This window comes from Brachyistius frenatus, unplaced genomic scaffold (assembly GCF_029030835.1).
Source record: "Brachyistius frenatus isolate BFR_SWC_R1_liver_20210118 unplaced genomic scaffold, ASM2903083v1 Contig_1, whole genome shotgun sequence".
Classification (NCBI taxonomy): Eukaryota; Metazoa; Chordata; class Actinopteri; family Embiotocidae; genus Brachyistius; species Brachyistius frenatus.
Window position 1 is genome coordinate 5,726,776 of NW_027210600.1, and position 16,549 is coordinate 5,743,324.

At 41.3% G+C, this 16,549-nt stretch overlaps 1 protein-coding gene across 11 annotated transcripts in view; it reads right to left on the minus strand.

Annotated features, from left to right (window-relative positions):
* Window positions 1–16,549, minus strand: part of kirrel3b (kirre like nephrin family adhesion molecule 3b) — a 156,264-nt gene that overhangs the window by 60,372 nt on the left and 79,343 nt on the right. The gene's annotated exons all lie outside the window — the stretch shown is intronic.

The window sequence follows — 16,549 nt, forward strand, 5'->3', positions numbered from 1 at the left end:
GTGTGTGTGTGTGTGTGTGTGTGTGTGTGTGTGTGTGTGTGTGTGTGTGTGTGTGTGTGTGTGTGTGTGTGTGTGTGTGTGTGTGTGTGTGTGTGTGTGTGTGTGTGAGGGGGGTAGAAGGGGATGGGGGGGAGCAGGTACTGAGTGTAGTTAGAAACACTGGTAGGCTGCCTATCAACAAAAGCCTACACACACACACACACACACCCTGTCATGCATTCATACAAATACTCTAAATGCTGCACTGGGAGCGCAAATTGCAGCGACGTTTCAAAGTGTTACTTGCTCCCTCACGTCACCGAGACAGTTTTGTTGACACTTATCTCTTATTTTCAAACTTCCAAGTTCAATTGTTTGGATCTGATTGTCTACCTTTTTCTCTCTTCTGGCACAAACAAAAGACACACATATTGTACAAACTGGAGCATTTTTTACCATCATGCTGAAACGGGCTCACAGACACACCCACACCCACATAAACACCCACACACACACACACACACACACACACACACACACACACACACACACACACACACACACACACACACACACACACACACATGCACACACGGACACACACGGGGACACACACACACACACACACACACACACACACACACACACACACACACACTTTCATCTTAATCATACGCAAATACAAAAATGTGATAGAAGAGTAGCATGTAGTGAATTACAATAATAAACAAAGCAAAGACTGCATGGGACATGGAAGCGCGTTTTCATCTTTGTGTCTCCCTGCTTTGTTGTAAGCTTAGTTTTATTTTCAAAAGAAATTACGTATCCTCCACAAACAAAGGAAAGATTGTTGTCAAACAAGAAACTGATTTTAATTTGGTCGGAAAATGCCAGTAGAATCCCCAAGTTATCTTTTTCAGCCTTGAACTGAATTCTGTGCGAGGGAAAACTTGTTAAAGTTGTAAGCACAAGTTTTTATATTAATTCACACAGTGCCTCGTTTTGAATATACGTCTATTAGTAAACCTATATTAGTGAAAAAAAAATTATATATATATATTTGTCAAAGCACGGGCTTTTCGTCATGTTGAGATTCAACAGCTTGTTCCTGGCTAACCAGGCTCTTAGCCTGTAAAAGTACAGTGCATGTAGGCTGATGCGGGCTCGATAAGAATTTGTCTCGCCACATGTATTGCCCTTCAAAGCTCGACAGCTCTGTTCAGTGTTCCCACGTGACGAGCTTATCTCAGCTATACTCTGCTATGCAGTCAGTACGCAGGTGGAGCACGCAAACATTTCGACAGCTACTCAACAGATCTATTGTCTTGCTAACAAAAACAAAAACATGGTAAACACCAGGGATCCCTGTATCTGCTCAGTCATAACTGATATTATCAAACGGTGGAGGGATCTCGCTGCTGGGTATCTCACATGCCTACATACTTCCAACACCCCACCTATATGGACACTCTTCCTTCTATGGACTTAAGACAAAAATAGACTACCTGCCATGCTGTCAAGAACTCCCAGTCCGTGTTTGCACACAGACTTAATTTAAAAGTAAAACTTCATGCTAATTATGGGTCCCACTTTATCCTAAAACTATTGTAAACAAATATTTGAACTTAAGCTGCATGACTTTCAGGGGTCAATCACCTAATTTGTACATCAAGATCAGTCTAGTCATTCATTGGAATTACTACCCAGTCTAACACCCAGAACGCTGTGCGATCTGTTCCTTTGAAACGCTGCTCCTCTGACCGTTGCTATTGGACAAGCTTCAGCCTGGCTTCAAAAACAAGGAAATATATTTGACAGTTTTAAGTAGAGGTTGGCTTTCCCGGTGAACACTTATATCTTAGCATTGGTTACATTAAAATATGATTTCATTTATAAAGACTACCCCTTCTATAATCACAGCAAATCTGTTGAAAATCTGTGAAATTACCCTTTAAGAAAAACCCTGTGCCGCAAACTAGAGGCGCATAAACATTTATGTGGCCACTATCACATGGTGGTATTATATTGAATTAAGAGAATCGATAATTTTTAAATCTTGATCCAAACTGGGAATTTCAAATAAATCCATGACATCATGACTGGAAAACTAAATTGCCAGAATAACCCTTTAAAACGACTCCTAACCCAAAGCAGAAGAATCACAGCTGCCACACAGAGCATGGTTGCTACATAGCAATAGAACAAAAGGAAGGACACAATAATGATCCGATTATTCTTTAGACTAATCAACAAAAAACACCAGCAAATAAGTTTGAGCACACCTTAATCCAAAAGACTGCTCACAAACAAAAAGGGGAAGAACATGTGATTTGAAACCCAGAGCGCAGGGAGCGTGAAGGCGACTTCAAACATGCGCATCTTCAAATGGGATTTGACACTTAAAACTTGTTCCCGCCTCTGTATTAATCAGGTTGTCTTTAAAAAAAAAAAAACATTTTCCGAAAAGTTTTTCCTTTGTTGCCACTCCAAGACAGATGTCCTCGAAGGACGATTAAACTACACCTGTGACAAAGAGAATCAAAGACCTAACTTGATACCAGCCTGTTCCTGTCACTTAAGCAGTTAAGAAGTGACCTCCTTCATTCAATTTAAAGCCTGGCTGGGTTTTGCAACAAATGTGTCTTCATAGGGCCATAGTGGGAGAGAAATGAGGGTGGTGTGTGTGAGGAGGTTGGGGCTCTCATCAAAGTGGCTACATTCGTTCATCCGTCCATCCCCTCCTGCAACGCATAAATCTGTGTCACATCTGCCACATGTATCCTTCGCTGGGCATCACAGTGTCGGCAAAAAAACATGCCACCTAATCTACCTCGTCTTTATTCCCTGCCAGGCGTGGCACGCAACAGAGCGGCGACAACCCGTCCCCTCACTTATTCATGAAAAATATTTTGCAGAACTGAAAAGCGCAATTAAGAATTAAGCGGCTCGCTTTAGTGTCCATCACTGAGTAATAAGAAGGGAGGAGAGGGACTGTTTCAGGTGCCCACAGAGCAGGAGATCCACATTAATAATGCTTTATAGAGCATTTTAATGGAGTTTACTGGGGAGCTTGGTTAAATAAATAAATAAAATGGAAAACAGTCTAAACATGCCAATTTGCTTCGAGTCAAATGGGCCTCGACTTCTGGGGTTAGGTTCAGTAAATGTGTGGGCACACGGAGCAGAAACAGACACCTTGTGTCTGTCGCTAGAGACGATAGACAGCCCCAGTGGGTTTTTCCTCACTCGGCAACAGCCAAACCTGTACTATGAATAGATCTTCAGAAAAAGTTAACAACTTAGTTTGTTTTCATATAATGTCTGAAGAGATTAGTGACAGCAGCGGAGAAATGTTCTACTTCAGCTCTTTGGATTTGCTAAATCGAGCGTCGTGCTTTTGAACAAATCTTTCATAGGAGCTTATCCGCCTATTATCTAACAACTACCTTTCCTTAAAGACACGGTAGAGATTCTTCAAACATCTCCAGCAGAATCACTACAATTGTCAACATGGGGTTTTAGCGCACATAGATTAACAGGCATCTCTGGTTGTGCAGACTTTCCGTGACATCATCAAATGAATCTGAGATTATCACAGAAAAAAGAAAAGATTCACTCACAACTCGTCAGTAATTATCCACATTAAAGCATGCTAAAACCATTTAAAGTTGTCTACATTCACACATTTGAATTAGTCTTTCATACAAGTCCGTCAAATCACAGACTAGGATTCATGCTGAGTTTGATTGAATACCCTGCAGCATTTAGGAAGGTGATGCCAGGGATCATTGATAAGGACTGCCCAGTTGTTTGAAATGGTGTAAAAAAGCAGGTGGTTAAAACCTGTGCACAGAGCCACATTCGTAATGTGGACCGGCACCCTGCAATGCCTAATGTTGTCATTTCACTTCAGATAATTTGTTTACCATTGGATGACTGCTGCATTTCCACACACTCCAGCTCTATTTTTCCCTCAGTGCTAACTGCCCCCAATTTCATCGCTCTTTGCCAATCAGGCCTGGAAATTACCATTATGGACACACATCCAGCACACTTCACAGAAATAATCAGCATGCTGTCTGTGCAGCATGTGGCCACACAGCACCAAAGCTTACCCCGGGATCATTATCAAAAACTATTACCCCTCTGGCCTGGGCAATTTAGAAGCACAGGAGAGCGTCAGAATATGGACGAGTGGGTGAGCTAGTCTTATGTGTTTTTATTTGGTAGCCAGCGACCACCGTTTCTTTTTTTTATGGCAAACCTGCTGGTATTTTTCTGTGGAAGTACTAGAGAGAGGAACTGGTGTGAATATGAGAGTGAGTGAGTGTGAGTGAGTGAGTGAGTGAGTGAGTGAGTGAGTGAGTGAGTGAGTGAGTGAGTGAGTGAGTGAGTGAGTGAGTGTGTGTGTGTGTGTGTGTGTGTGTGTGTGTGTGTGTGTGTGTGTGTGTGTGTGTGTGTGTGTGTGTGTGTGTGTGTGTGTGTGTGTGTGTGTTGGGTGGGGGGTATTTTTTTAAATCTTTTTCTAATGCACTGGTAGTGTTGCCACAGGGCTGCTTGTTAAAGGTGTTATGTTAAGAGACTAAATCAAGCTACTTATATTGTATGGTAATGACCACCAGGACCGAAGTCAAATGAAAAAAAATACTATCTTCTCTCCCTGCGGGAGCTTCAACTCATCCATTTGTTTGAAGCACGCAAAGGGGACGCACCCAGCGGGAGACAGAAAACTACATTTTCTAACCATATGACCGGGTTTTTCTTTGTTTCAACCCTTTGTAAAGCTCTGTAAATCACTACACAACACTTGTCAAAGCACCTCATTCGTTTTATTTTAGACATGGTTCAATATAAACACAATTTCCCTGCAATATAAATTACTTTCTTGAAATATAAATATTTATCCAACTAAATGAATGTGCAAAGTGCAAATTGCAAAGCAGTTCCACGCCCTTCTCCACCAGGCACTGATTAGTCATAAGGCCACAACCCCACTGTCTATTCCCTCAATCTCACTCTAGGTCTAATGGCAAGGATTTTTGCACTATAACTATTTGCTGCATAATAGTTAATTTGACTGTCAGTTAAGCACCACAAAAGCATGACTTCCATCTTGCCTGTGGTAATAAGACTCCCTTCCAAGTTTGTGAAAATTTGTTTCAGACTGGTGATTAATGCATTCTGTAAAATGTGGGAAAAAAAAAGAAGCAAGCCCAGTTTCAGAGGTGTTAAAGCAACATTACTGCAAATGTGTGACAGAAACTTGGCAGGAAAAGAGCCAACTACTTATCAGACATAACCACTGAAAGTCATGCTTCAGTCAGCTCTGTTTGATAATTGAATTTATTCACAGTATAAATTCAGAAGTCATCCAATAACTGTGATTAGCTGTGATTGATCTGCTGCTTATAAGAGTTAATCAGCCAACTAGAAGGTCATTTTCTTGACATTTAGCACTTTGAACTTATCAAAACTATAATGTGGCATATTTCTAATAACACACATTTAGTACACAATAAGTGAAGATGCATAGAGCCAAAGCACGGTCCTAAACAGGCCCGTGCCTTATTTCTTTTGTTACATGGGCTACTTCATTTGTATAAAATGTAATCCCTCAGATGCAGCTGCCAATGTTACAACAATAGTAACTAATAATGAATATTTTATAAAGCTCTATCAGGCCCATTAGTGGAGGAGTACTGTTGTGGCAGAAAGGCAGATGACAGCAGGCACAGCGAGTGCAGGCTCCAATTCTGCAAATGAAAGTGACTGAAAATGAATTGTTAATCTCCCTTTAGTGAAATAAATCTCTGAAACTACACAAATGCTACATTGTGCAATTGCAAGGAAAGAAGTTTTACACTTACAGCCAGTGCACAAAAGATATCATAGCTACAACACCCACCGTCTTTTATAAACTCAAGCCATTCAGACAGAAACTGAATTCCACGTCTTATGAAAAGTTAGAATTACACGACACAGTGAACAAACCTTCAGAGAGGAATGAAAAGGTCTCGAATATATGCCACAGAATGTATCATAAGTTGGCTCTGGGTGGCAATGTAGTATTCACTGTAATAATTAGTTTTTGTTTCTTTTCATATGCTGGACTTCAACATTTTTCAACCTGCTCTCCCCAAGGTTTTAACACAAACTGTGATATGGAAAGATGCCTTATTTCTTTTGTTACACGGGCTACTTCATTTGTATAAAATGTAATCCCTCAGATGCAGCTGCCAATGTTACAACAATAGTAACCAATAATGAATATTTTATAAAGCTCTATCAGGCCCATTAGTGGAGGAGTACTGTTGTGGCAGAAAGGTAAATAAGAAAGAAAGAAAAAAAAGAGCGACATAGCCCTTTACTTCATGGAGGGAAGGGAAGAGAAATGGGGAAACAGAGAAGATAAATGAGACAAAGCTGTGAGCCAGGGAAAGGGACAAAACAAAACAAAAAACGGACAAGAGCAGCATGAAGGAAAGGGAGGATATAACTAGACTTAATCCAGTTTCTGGACAACATACCTAACCTCAACTACACCCTGGTTAATCACTCTGAGGAAGTGTGCTGATCCCCGGACCATGTTTGGGAAGGAGCTTTGTCTGTCCGTTTTCTTCCTTCATTTATTTTTCTTCTCCTCCATGCCTTTTTTGCCCTGTCTTCCTTGTTTGGGTGAACCTATTTTATTGGTTAAAATTTACTGAAAAATAATTGAGTGTGAAGAAGAGGCTGTAATCTAAATTTATATCCTTGTTTGATTTGAGTGCTTTGTTTGGATTATGATTTTGTTCCAATAATGTTTGATTGATCAAGATACCTCGGTGAAATTGTTTTTGTTCGTGTGAGGTATACTTTTGTCGCTAAGTTACTTGGCATTTAGATGACAGACATAATTCTTATTATTATTTTTTTTTTATAAATTCTTCTGTGTGGTGCCCAACCTTGTAAGTAACTATCATATTCCACCACACAACACTATCAATCTGCCTTCCTCATCAAATTGTTCAAATCCTTTTTTCCTGCCTGTCCACTTGTAAAACAAACACTGCATACAGGCTGATAACACAGCGAGCCTATCTGCGCTGTGATGCCTGCCATTATGAGTAAATTTTGTCTGTGGGAATGCAAATTCATGAAGCAAGGAAGATAAACATCAGTGCTGCCGGAAGACACTGCATTTATGCCCTCTTTCACACTGTGCATTAGTGGAGCATGACAGTTGCCACGGCACAATCAAGACGGATCGCCTCCGATGATGACTTCTAAAAATTACAAATGGCAACAGCGGGAAGGCCTTGCAGGCACTCGCTTTATCATCAGCTATACGACCAGAAGAAGTGAGATTTCATGGACATCAGACGATGGAGTATCAGGGGCCACAAAGGGTTTATTAAATCTCTCTAAGCTGAATCTTTTCTCCCAGTCTGCACCCCTAATACCATGGGGTGTAAAGGTCATCAAGTTATCGCGGAAGGGCTCTTCTTCTAAAAATCCACAGCAGAAAACAAACAAATCCGTTTTAACTTCTGTGATTGATAAAGGATGAGTGTGCTTGAAGTGAAGTCTAAAGGTCTTCATGGATGTCAGTCTCTCAAGTATTCTGGAATACACCAAAGTATTCCACTGGTTGTATATGACTTTATATTTGTATGCAAACATCTGTAAACACAAGGGTGAGTGTGAGCACTGATTGTAATTACTGTTATAAAACAGTGACTCCTGTGGGCTGGTTTCCAAGGTAACTACAGTTCAAAGAGAACAGTTCAAATATTCTAGTTAGCATAAATGCAACTGAACACCACATAACCGTCCTCCCCTGGCTGGTATTGATTAAAAAGTGTGGGGAAATGGAGCGACTCACTTTGCAAACCGGACTACTTTTTTAGCATGTACTTTTTGCATAATAGGAAGCAGGGACATAAAAGAGATGCAAATGAGTGAGGGAGATGGAGAGGAGAAGGAGTTTGCAAGTTCAGATGGGGCTTGATTAAACAGGAAGGATCCCTTCTGTTTCTCGACTCTCTTTGTCCACTTTCCCCACTTGATCGCTTCCTATCTCTTGAGCCAAAGGCCAGCCTCACTGTTGTCTCACTGCTGACACATGAAGACTTCAGAGTTTACTCATTGTTTGGCTATCAAAACACTTGATGATTCACAAAGGGAATATGTTTGTGTACTGGAGTGACCTTGAAGGGTGTTCAAAGTGGGTCTACATTGGGATTGATCATATTCATTGTGGAATGATGAGCATTAACAACATACTTGGGTGCCTGATTTGATGGATGTGGTGTAGAGTGGGTCTTAGTCCCAATAGGGCACATCATACATTTTGAGTCAAGAGTCCCATTTTTCTATTACATGATATGTCACAGGCACAGAAAGCTGCATTAAACTGGCTTTTGTCCAGCCATAACTCATATTTTGTAGGGCTGACAAGATAAAAGTGTACCTTGACTTTCAAGACTTGGAGCATTTTTGTCTCTTTGAGTGAGATTAAATCAAGAAATTGATCAAAGCCCTTGGAAAATAAAGCCAAAAGCAATGGATCTCTGTGTGTGGGAGGTTTAGGGAAATGTCTGCAATTCATATACTGGTTTTAATTAATTTCTTCTTAAAAAAAAATAAAAAAATAAAAATCAATGGTGGTATTTATTCAGTTCAGATTGGTTGCCAGTTGGATTAAAAACACAACTTAATTATGATGTTTAAAATATTTAAATCAATAATAAACACATTTCATTTCCATAGTTGCCTTCTTTTTTTTTTAGAAGAAACATACAATGTTTTTTTTTTTTTAATTATTTGGTATCATGAACAAAATTGCTTGCATAAAAGGTGAAGCAGAGAGTGGAGGGTAAGAGGCTCCACAAATAAGCCACACTCACAAAAATATTTTGTCCAACATGGAACTCTAACTGAACAACAGCGAGGGCACTTTGGACTTTTTTTTTTTTACTCGTTTCAGCATCCAACTGAAATGCTTGCCATATCTGGCAATGTGTCTCTTGCTGAGCTGCGTTGTATATATTTTCGCTCGCTCTGTTACCAGTAAGCTGTGCAACACAGGCATAAACATTTTGTTCTTTATGAGGAAATATCGGGATACATAACACTGTGTTAAATTGGTATCGTAGCTGGCAGGATGTTCAGCGTGCGAGATGTGGAGAGCAGGGAGAAGCAGGTTTGATATAACGGAGTCACATCTTAGTACAGAAGACTACAAGGCATCTCTCAATGCCCCTGTAGAGAGAGAGAGAGAGAGGGAGATAGAAGGATGGCTGGAGGGATAGCGAGATAGAGACAGATAGAGATAGAAATAGGTAGAGAGAGATAAAGATAGATAGACAGAGATGGAGAGATAGAGAGCGAGATAGAAAGATAGGAAGAGAGGGAGAGATACATAGAGGTAAAGAGATAGAGAGAGCTAAAGCGAGAGAGAGATAGAGAGAAAAATAGATGGAGAGATAAAAAAGATAATAGATAGATAGATAGATAGATAGATAGATAGATAGATAGATAGATAGATAGATAGATAGATAGATAGATAGATAGATAGATAGATAGATAGATAGATAGATAGATAGATAGATAGATAGATAGATAGATAGATAGATAGACAGACAGACTTGGAAACACTTTTCTATCTTCAGTGAAGTCAAAGCCGCAACTCACTTAAGGAGTAACTAACATCACCGATGTCACAATTTTCTTGAACACGTTATTTATTACATCCTAAATTTTTACAATCAGCCAGAAGAAATTGAAAAAGTCCTCTTAAAAAAGGAATGCAGCCTCATTAAAATATATATATATATATTTCCCTGAGCTTTCTCTGAATCCCCCTTCAACACCCTCCAGACAGTGGAGACATCCATTTTCCTCTCATCGTCTTCAACTATTTGCTTCCCTTGGAGACAGCCTCATCTCATTCTTCTTTGCTGGCTGCTGTGACATTGAAAGAGACCTCTAATCAAAACATTTGTCTTTCTTTCAGCCTGCGCTCAGACCGGTGAATGAGAGCTGACACCAGAGGGAGACGTATTTGTCCCAATCAGGGGCTCATCTCCGTGTCACCACCGGGCGAGTGTTTCATCTCGACAGGGCACTGATGAATCCGCCACTTAGCCTTGATTTGGAGAAGTGGCTCGCCAGCGCCAAAGTGCCAGGTTAAATCACAACGTCAGTGGCTCAGCCATGGCCATTACAGGCAACACGGGCATTCTGCCTTTACCATAAATACTCATAAATGTTGCAGTGATGGTCTCTGCCCTGTCTATTGTCAAGTGAGGTGTAATCCCAATGTTTTCTTTGTACTAGGATTGGAAGTGATATTGGTTTTATGACTGTTTGTTTGTCTGTGAGTGGTGAATGTCAATTATCATCTTAAGTTGCCTGATCTTTTTAACTTTTCACCTTGTAAATGTGGTTTAAAAAGAATAAATGTGGAGTTCCAGCATGTCTGTTTTCATACGCACACAGTGACAGGAGGTGGCTTCAGACGCTTACAGCAACACCAATCACAGTTGTGCTACCGCACTTATTCACTTTTGACTCATCTTTTTAGCTCAAAGCTCTCATGCGTTTCTCACAAATGCCACCACGCCACATAAAACAGCTTACTGACACAACAGTTCGAGTGAAGGATTTGTTGTGTCATTTTCAGGGCAGGTGCTTCAAAAAGGAGGACTCAGACGTTGGACCATAACATCCATATTTTTTTGTCCTTTGTCCTTACTTGCCACGCCTACTTTGTTCAATTTCCAAAGCAATTCCATGGAAACCTGTCTCAGGTTGGATTTTCTAAAGGATCACTGTCACCACCTCCTAACAATGCCAGGGCTTTATTGGCAGTCTCCATTGTTCCATTAGGAAGTATTTTACTTAACCCTTATCTGGTTAGCAGGTTGTAACGTGTCAGCGGCGCTATGTGTTCGTGATGAGTGTAATACACTTTGGAATAAACCAAATGCATGTCCATCTTTGCAAGCCCTATCTGCTGCATTAGTGAAAAAAAAGCTTTTTGGAAATATGTGTGTGTGTGTGTGTGTGTGTGTGTGTGTGTGTGTGTGTGTGTGTGTGTGTGTGTGTGTGTGTGTGTGTGTGTGTGTGTGTGTGTGTGTGTGTGTGTGTGTGTGTGTGTGTGTGTGTGTGTGTGTGTGTGTGTGTGTGTGTGTGTGTGGATAGAGAGATGAGAGGCAGGCTCCCGCTAGCTGCAGTACCTGTCAGACAGAGTGGAATGTTGTTACAAGACAAGGGAGGAAAGGAAGCTTTATCAAGGTGTGCAGGATAACACTGACATGAGATAAGAGACCTGAGGAGGAACTACATTATGCCACACCTTCACTAAGAGGACTCTGTCAAGACAGGAGTAAAGAGATCCATTTCAGTGCCGGAGCCACCGTAATACTTGACTGCAGAAAGCCATTACCTTTCAAGTATACACTCTACCTTTAAGTGCATATAAGGCATTAAGCAGACACTCTATCCTCTAATTTCATTTGGATTCCCAAAGCCTTTCTTTGAAATCTTCCCTTAAATGGACAAAAACATTACTTCCAGAAAGCTAGAAAGCTGTGGGCAACGTCTTCAAAGTAGTGAAAGAACGTGTAAAAAGCTTTAGTGTGTTTGAAAGGAGAATTCAACTTTTATAAGAGGTGTGGTTTAAGGTGAGAACACCAGACGAGACTGTCTGTAAAATCTGTTCATCATGCTTTGGACTTGAGTTCAGAGCTCAATATTGTGTCCTATACCAGCGTCCTCCACCAGTCTATGTGGTTCTGCAGCAATTCATCACTGACCCCCGAACGGGACCACAAAACGTCCCCCTTTGGACTTGCTTTCATGCTGCCACCTCATACACAACACCCTTTTCATGAAAATCTCTCAATCAAAGCTTCATTTGCATTTCAAAGTAGCACTTTACAGCCATGGTGAGGACATAAAATCACATCTGCCTTCAAATAAATAAATGGGAATTCAAAATGGCATAAAAAATGATATAAAAGCAAGAGTTGGCAGAAAACTAAGCGTGTCGTATTTTATGTAATTTACAGTACATTAGAAAATGCCATAAAAGTGCGCAGCTGTGTGAGATGCAGTCATCACAGGATTTAGAGGACTTAAGGCAGTGATATAAACGTGAAGGTAATGATAGGAAAAGGTTTGCCAGAAACTCTGTGGGCAAAATGCATAAAAACTAATTGAAAATGCTACCTTTTATTTCTCGCATCTTCTCTTTGGAATCTGGCTATACATTCTGAACAGATCAATATATGTAAAGAGCTGTTTATCACAATACGTTTCTTCAAAAATAGCAAACGCATCTTTTTTCCCCCCCAAGGAACCTTCCCCTGAGCAACTGAAACATCCCTTTTCATGAAACGGACTGCCTTCGAGAGAGGCTATGCAAAAGGACTTCTATTAAAGAAGTTTGACTGAGAAACGCCACTTGAAACTCAAATTCTCTCTGCTTTGACTCGCGTCCTTCGCGAACACCAAGACCAGACTCACCAGCGTGAGCAGACTGTGACGACGGCTCCTGCTGGCCATTACTGGGGAATTAGCGACCAAATACAGAAGGCGTACTCTTCAGTGGATCACAAGAGTGGTTTGATGCCGAGGCTCAGGTACCTTTCATCTCAGGTTACTGTCTCTCAGCGCTCCTGGCCTCCCCTGGGGCACTTTGCCACATCCAACTCAACATCCTGGTTACTAGACTGTGAAGCCCCGTGAAAGCTTTTTTTTTCTTTTTCAAACCTACTCCTCTCCTTTTTTCCACACCTCTTGAACCTTCTTTTGCCGACAGCATTGCCTGGGGGCATAATTCTGCTCCCAATTGTGGAAGAGCTTTGAACCCCTCCGCTCCTCCCGTCGCTCCCTCCAAAACCCTTACCCGGCATTGTCTCTACTTTTTATTCACTTTTTCTAATTTCATGTCGGCTTTGCTCGTGCCAAAATGTCCATTTCTGTGCCCGTAAATTTAAGAAATGTGGTTTAATCTATGTTTTTAACACAAATCTCTTACAACACTGCCTCCTCCGCACTTTCAACCAAGCTGGGTGTTGATTTGACTAATGACTCTGACAACGGTTCTACAAGGAGGTGATCGCACCATGAAGGGGGAGAGGAAGCAGAGCTTTGTAAGAGTGGAGGTCAGACATTATTAAGTCCCTATTTTTAAACATGTAGAGTTTCCAACTGACTCCCACTGGCTCAACAAGCAATGATGAAATGACTCAATAGTTTCCTTCACACTTTGTATCTCATTAATTCAAGAGGAAAAAGGCAGATTACTGCCAACGCCCCTCACTCACAAAAACTCCACAATGAAAAGACAAAGCACACAAAAAAAGAGACGAGAGAGGAAGAGAGAAGACTGAATGACCACTATGGGTTTTACAGCGGGGAAACATCCTGAACTGCCTTTGCCTTAATGAGAGCTCGTTGGGAATACAGAGCTTTACAGCCAGAATGCCAAGCATTAAAAGCAGTCATAAAAACTGTGCCATCTACTGTAGAGTTCGCTCCAGAGACAAGCTATACCTCATTATATCAAACGATGCTCCATTTAAACGTGTTCACGATCCAGGGTAGGTCCTCACCACCTCTTCACTTAAGCGTGCGTAGCTATTGGGTTGTGGAGGCATATCTTAAACTACTCTAAGTGGTGATGACATGGGTTCCAACACAATTAGATGCCCTCTCAACGAGAGGTAGTCATGGTCCTCTGCAGTTTTTACAGGGCACTTACAGGCTCTTCGGCGCTTGCTTTTTGCCTGGTAGTCACTGAACTGCCTCTGTGACTCGTGGTGTTACCCCAGCTATTACCCTTGGCTGCCATTGCCTAGGTTGTCAGGGCTCTTGTCCTACTGCTGGGCAGGATGCCAGTTGCAAGCTGGGAAAAAAAATTCAGTGAGGCTCTTGCACAGACACACACAAGTAAACGAACACTATCACACTTGCACTCAATCACGCACTCAAATAAATATGGACGTGCCCTTATATAGAAATGGAGTGCCGCTTTTGTAGAATCTAATGGAGATAATGTTGCACTATTAAAGGGCAGGTCAGGTGAGATTAGAATGGCTGCCCCGCGCTGACAGTCTGACCTTTAGTAAGCCAGTCCTCGCAGTGTCACTTCTCTCCTCTTGCCTTGTAGCCTATCTGTGGCGATGCCTTACTTACAGAGCCCAGAAGCTTGCACTCCATGTATGTAATCATTTGAAATGTGACCTAATAGGCATCCTCAAGGCTTTAAAACATCATCAACATTCAGTACTAGAACATTTCCTGGACAGTAAGATGTTTTGGAGGGAAGAAACCTCGGGCTCTAATTACTATTACAAAAAGGGCTATAAATAGACAGTGGCGTTGAAAGGTGAGACTGCACTGAACAAGTAGATCTAAGTTAGCACATCCAGTTTGCTTGCAATCAGTGGGAGTGAGTCGGACTCGCGATGGGACATGATGCCCTTTAGGATGGCGAACACCTAGATTCTGTTGTGCTTTTGCAGGCAGTGATAGTCTGTGTGCATAGATGTGTGTGTTTGTTGATGTCAATGCTACCTTTCAGGTGTGAATGAAGAAGAGTGGAACGAAGACTCCCAGGCAGTTTCAGACCCTACAGGATGACAACTCTCTGCTTCACCTGGTTGCAGAAGAGCAATTAACATGTCACAACCTGAACCCTCTGCCCTGAGTTTCCTCTGGCTCTGTCTAACTGCCTGCTCCTCCATTTATTTCTGTTGGTCTTTGTATCTGGAGCTGCCTTTTCACAACATTTTCCCACTGCAGCTATATGTACCCCACAGATGACAAGATACAGCTAATCCTGTGGAGGTTGATAGCAGCTGTCATAACTGTTACCAATTAAAAGAACAAAATAGCGGTGACACATTCCTGCATTTTACAATACAACACATCATATCCCTTGCAAGAGCCTAATGAGCGCTCTCATGCATACGCAGCTTGTTCTCATTTCTACGGCGTATTTTACTGCCGTTTTGTCAAAGCTACTGACGTCACATATACGCACAAGGTGCCCTTTGGCGTCCCTGCCATGACCACCTGATATGATGAAGGATGTCAGGTGACAAAGTCTGTGTAAGGTGGAGGTTGGGAGTGGTTGGATGGATCAAGCACAGACCTTACACCCAGATGACTGCTGTTTGTGTCCGTAAGAAAGCAAAAGTCAACGCTGACTGATTCTTAGCAATGCACGTAGTATGTGCCGTGATATACGTAACATTTCTCATGTATGTAATATAGTCATTTTAAGTGACTTTGTGATTTTCTTTTCCGAAACCACCACGCAGGGTTTTTTTTGTTTTTTTTTGCCTCAACATAAGGCACCTTGCTCGTATCTCGCCAGCGAGCTGTGACAAAACAGCAGTATTCGACACCCTGGGATGAGAACGGGTTGGCATTCGATAAAATTGTCTGAAACCATTTATGTGTAGTTCTAAGCACTGGACATTTTGATACTGAATTGCAAATTGCCTCTGCCAAAGCCCTGGTAAATAACAAAGAGGACTTATGAACCAAAGGCTGACTGAGTGCTTGCCTGATAGGAAAACTCCTGAGTGCTGTAGATTGGAGGGGATTCTGCCTGAAATGAGCAGTGTGCATTAACATACATCCCTAGTCGTGACACCATTATTACCACTATGTTCTTTTATACCCACATTTAACCTTGGCTGAAATAGTGCTGAATATGAGTAATAGGTTGCAGGTTCTAACCTGTGTGCTGGTGTTGCCCTGTGTTAGAAATACCATCAAATGCATTACCGGGACAGAGCAGTATGCATAATGCCTCGCCTTAAAATTGCATGTGAATATGTTTTATGAATAATTATTGCTATAATGTGGTAATAATGTCGCCATGTCGAGAATAAGAAGGATGATAGGAATGAGATGTGCCACAATAATGGGGCTTGAGGCCACTGAAAACCTTGGCTGCAGAGGGGAGGATAACTCGAGAAAAGACACTTTAGCTAAATAAATAAACTAAATTTGGAAGATTAATGTAAAAACTGCAACTCTATCCTTTTGACTATCCAAGCACATGCTAGTGTGACATCATTCAGTATAAGCAGCTCAGAAACAACAACTTATTGTATGAATACGTGTTTCTTTTGGGTCGACGCCGCAGGACTTCTGCTACAGCTGTTGGAGCGACGTGCCTAATGATGCACCAAATGTTACCACTATTAAGCCTGTTGCAGATGTATTCACTGATCAGTATTAATCCTATTAGCTTATGTTTTATGTGTGCATGCATACACAGGCATATACAAGCAGGCACAGTGCATGTACTGTATGTATTGGCGTGAGTACAGATTTATTTTTATTTTTTCTATGTTGTTTGTTATTTGACCTTGAGAAGTGGAAATTAGCCGAGTTCCCATGCGGACCAGATTAGCATGGGGAGTCCAGAAAGAGAAAGATGCAGGGAAGTGACTTGGAAAGAAACCACAAAAATGTAATCAGTATATGATTCTAGCTGCAAGATATAATAGAGCACAAAATCAAATGTGTGTTTTATAAATGTTATCCAGCACAACAGGAA